The sequence below is a fragment of the Uranotaenia lowii genome, chromosome 2 (assembly GCF_029784155.1).
Source record: "Uranotaenia lowii strain MFRU-FL chromosome 2, ASM2978415v1, whole genome shotgun sequence".
Classification (NCBI taxonomy): domain Eukaryota; kingdom Metazoa; phylum Arthropoda; class Insecta; order Diptera; family Culicidae; genus Uranotaenia; species Uranotaenia lowii.
In genome coordinates this window covers 311,344,457-311,349,055 of record NC_073692.1, presented here as the reverse complement: position 1 = coordinate 311,349,055, position 4,599 = coordinate 311,344,457, and the positions used below count along the sequence as shown (strand labels likewise).

At 35.5% G+C, this 4,599-nt stretch overlaps 1 non-coding gene across 1 annotated transcript; it reads left to right on the top strand.

Annotated features, from left to right (window-relative positions):
- Positions 1–1,803: 1,803 nt before the first annotated feature.
- On the top strand, positions 1,804–1,876 carry Trnaf-gaa (transfer RNA phenylalanine (anticodon GAA)). Its single transcript has one exon. It is a non-coding gene; the product is annotated as a tRNA-Phe (tRNA).
- The last annotated feature ends 2,723 nt before the right edge of the window (positions 1,877–4,599 follow it).

Here is a 4,599-nt window from a genome sequence, read left to right as displayed (position 1 = left end):
TCCTTCTTCTCACACCGTCCCTGTTAAAAACAATTTTATCAAGCATATCTCCATGTTAAGGAAAGAATATTTTTGATAGGTTATGATCGTAGCGATTCAGCAGCCAAAACTGAAAGGTATCCTCAATTTTATACGGGAAATCTTTTCAGTTTTAAATATTTTTGCAATACAATTATGTCAATTTTCAATAGCTTTGTGAACAAGGTTGCCGGAATCACAAAAAAACCTATAATATCACGGAATTTTGAGCAAATCTTCATCACAGAATTTGTGCCACAGAGCATAGAATTTTGGAAACATTCACCGGTTTCACAGATTTTTTTTTAATTTGTAGATTTTTCAAAAATACATTTTTGAGTTAAAATTGATCATCAAAACTTGTTCAATCTACCAGCATAAAGACATTTATTTCAGAACTACACTTTCAATTGATTCAAAAAACTTAACTAGGGAATTAAATAATTGGAAATAAATCGAAATAACATAAAGATTTTTTTTCTACATAAACACAGTTTATCAAAACAAAGGTCTAAAAAAACTAGCAATGCACATCTCGACACGTTTCCAAGTTTTGCAGCCTCGAACACTTTATTTTGGAATGTTTTGAGCAAGAGCAGCTGAGAAAGATAGACTTCTAGAAGGAGCTTCGGAAAGTGTTACGTGAAGAAATACCGATTTGATAGCTGGGTTTGTACAGCTTCAAAGCTGAAATTAGATATGTATTTCGTTACTTTTAAGGAAATTATTAGCTTATTTCTAGACTTACATTTCAGTACAATCTACGTGCTTTTGCCCAGATTTTCAACTGACTACAAAGTCTGAGGCACTTTACTGACTGCCTTATCAGCGTTCCCTACATTTAGTGATTATTAATAAGTGATTTAATTTTATAAATGTTATGATTTGGTGCTCGCTCACCTTACGCAACGAATGATAATTTTGGTTATAAATATGAAAACCACTTTGGTTTAACCGTAGCTCATGTGTCTCTGTCTGGTACGAGACTGACCGACTGTGAGGTTAGAATTAGGTTAGACGAAAATTTAATATGAAAATGAGAAATCCTTACAACTTGGAAGAAATTCTTTGGCCTCCACGGGTCCACTATACTTCACTTGATTTGAGCTCAATAAAGGAATCCAAACTATCAAAACTACTGATAATATTTCCGACAATGTAACTTGGGAATACTTGCGAAATGCACGTTTGCAAAAATGAGGTGACTTGGCAAATGATGACAGATTCTAGTCGCTTTTGTGTTGGTGTTGTTTTGTTGCAGTTATACTTGTCACTGTACCGAGGGGTGTGTGCCTAATCTTATTATACGACTTACCAGATGTGTCGTAACAGTAAGATTTCGCTTGAGTTCTCAATTTTTTCAGTAACACGTATTCGGCTGGATCATCACTTCTGGACATTTTTAAAATAATCAATTCTCTAACTAACGGCTAACGCACCGGAATGATTCCATATTTTGTCACCTTATCCGCACAACAGTTTCTCTCATTATTCGTCACCTGGGCTATCGTTTCTGGATTGCTAATTTTTAAAAAGGCAAAAATAAACACTAAAGTTTGCCGGGATCTGTGTCCATACAACTTGAATAAGATTGTTAAAAAGAATAACCAAATACCTCCGAGCAAACCTCCAAAATTGATTGGTAGGCAATGTCGGCAACAGTTGGAAATGAAATCGTTCTTGCGAGGAACCTAATGAAATTTCTTCAGAGGGTCCTGTTTGTTTGCCTGTGCTATGATTCTGAGTTTGTCTTTTTTTTTTTTTTTTGTAAATTGCATACAGGCAGCCGAAATAGCTCAGTTGGGAGAGCGTTAGACTGAAGATCTAAAGGTCCCCGGTTCAATCCCGGGTTTCGGCATATGTTTTTAGATCTTTTATTAGGATTTATCCTTTTTTTTTAATACCAAAGTGTCTATGGCCCTTATTCTGCGCCGCGCGTGACGTGATGATAGTCGAGTCACCCAAATCACTTGATTCCAGTAGTCACTTTAGGTGAGGAACGTCACTTCGGATGAACTTTGTGAGTTCTTACCGTATTCTCGTAGTCACCGTGGGTGAGAACAGTCGCATTCGAGTGAGAATTTTAGGTGACAATTGTCGGTACCTTTTCAGGTGGTGACGGGATAGAAATTGAGCATTAAATTTATGTAAAGCGGAATGTTAGGCTCTGAATAGTTAATTACACTAAAGAATTGTAGTTTTGGAAATAATGAAACAAATTTATTAAATATGATTATGTAATTTAATAAAAAAAACCTTGTTACCTAAAATCTGTCATTCAAATTTGAATACTGAATGCAAACACTAAAATTTGATATCCTAATATACATGCAAAATTTTTTTTGTTGGAATTAGTTTTCTGATCGTAAAAGTGGTAAAATATAATAATCTTTTATTTTATTTGCACTTTTTGTCACATTCCAAAACTTCAATTAATTTTTAAAGATGCAAATTCAGATGCTGCCGTCTTTGAACACAAAAGACAGTTTGCTCCCCCGGGATGTATTCCTGGTTTGACTAGACACTTGCTCCACCGGGTACACTTTTTCCATCTATTTTTTAATTTCACTTCAGAATAAATAAATGGAATTTCACCCTAGATTTCACCCTAGAACTGTCATCAGCACTTATACTGAAAACGAAAAATAAAACTTATCTAATCTTGAGGGGTCAAAATTTACGAAAACCATTCTGATCAAACAGTCTCATGTACAAAACACAAACTATATATTTTACATACCTGATAAATGTTTGGAAAAAAGGGAAATGTTTAGCAAACATTTTTTTGGGGAAGCAGCCGTCGGCATCTGCTGTTGTTTTTTTTTCGGCACTATGACCCAGATCCAACCCTAGTTTTGATGAGCGAAATTTCAACTTACGTCGCATAAATCGTCCATTTATCGTCCTTGAGCAGCTTGCTGTGACCGTACAATCCGATGATGGCCATTTTCGAACCGAAATTCCAACCAGTTATACAAAAACTTAATTCGAAAAATTCGAAGCGAGAGCAAAATTAAAACAGCACCAACCCTAATTCTGCCATTTTGAAGATGTGTTCATTCGGTCGCTCACCCAGAATGAACCTCTGTCACTTTACCCGGATCGACTCTGGGAATAAGGTGACAAATCTCACGGTGACTCCGAGGTGAGGTGACAATTATCACGTCACGCGCGGCGCAGAATAAGGGCCTATGTTTCTTCTAATACATTTTAATGAAAGATGGAATTTCTTCTTCAGCAGCTTTACGTGCAGATTGAGTTTTTTTTTATAAGACTTTTTGATTGTTTTTAATTTTACGAATGAAAGTCTCAAGATCTAAACCACTTTCAATCCCTTCAGCACATTGTCTTACTTCAAATCGTACATATCTATATGTATGTTCAGGAAAATTGAGCACCCAAGTGTTATTTTAGTTTGTTTTTCTTGGCTAGCCGCAACATTTCATTTCCAGCTCAAGGAACCGAACTTCAAGTTTCGTGCCCTCTTACAGAGTCTTATTTTCGGCAATTTAGTTCTCCCTCAGAAATTGGTGCTGTTGATTTCGCTTTCTGTTTTTTGTTTTCCTAAAGAAAAAGCCACAATTTCGTGTGAGTTTGAAATTTAAAGCCTTTCGGGGCTCGGTATTTTACCACCACACACCGTTGAATACACAGGGGTGATCCGGGTAAATTCGATTGCGGACCTACTGCGGAACCCCCCTAAAAATTTGCCCATGTCAGCATCCGCAATCTTCAAAATGGGGATAATTTAATTCCGACCTGATGACCGGTTATGGGGAATTTCCTCAGCTGCTGCTGTACCGTATCGTGTGTGCTAATGCTAATAAGCATAGTCAAGCAGAACAATTTGATGGAGGTTCTTTTGCATCATTTTCATTTCATGCTAGGATAGCATGAATGAATGCCCTCAAAGTAATGGTTTTTTTGTGTTTTTATTTGATAGAGAAAGTGAGTAGACATTTTCATCAATTGTAAGTTGCACATCCCAATACTCACCTATTTCTAAAATATATGTCTTTAATTGATATTTCATTTCAATTTGATACTCAATAAGATTAAAATTTACGAATCTATATTTAGAAAAGATGTCAGATTCAAATAATAAGTTGATCAGGAAATGCAGTAGGTACTGGACAAAATGAAGTGCGCCCTTGCAACCAAAAATCTCAAATCCTTGTGTCTTTTTACACATAAGGAATATCAACTCATAATTTTCAGATGAATTGTAATATTTTTGATATACTAACGACTGCTGAAAAAAAAATTGTCAAAAAATATTAATGTGTTCCTCACACTTAAGCGTTGATGTAGTCAAATTCATTTTTCGCGTTTTCCTATAAGTTAAAAAAGGATACGATTCCCTGCAAAAGCCGTCGGAAACAAAGGTTTTATTATTTGTTCATCTTTTTTAGGGCATGAGCGAATTCGATAATAAGATGAAAAAGCAAATTTCCAAAGATATTCATAAACTTCAAGCCAAAAACTGTCAGAAAGTTTTTTCAAAGCAAAAATGCTTGAAAATACGTTTAAAATGAACCTGGAGCACGAATTATAAGCAAATGGCTTAAAACCGTAGGGGTT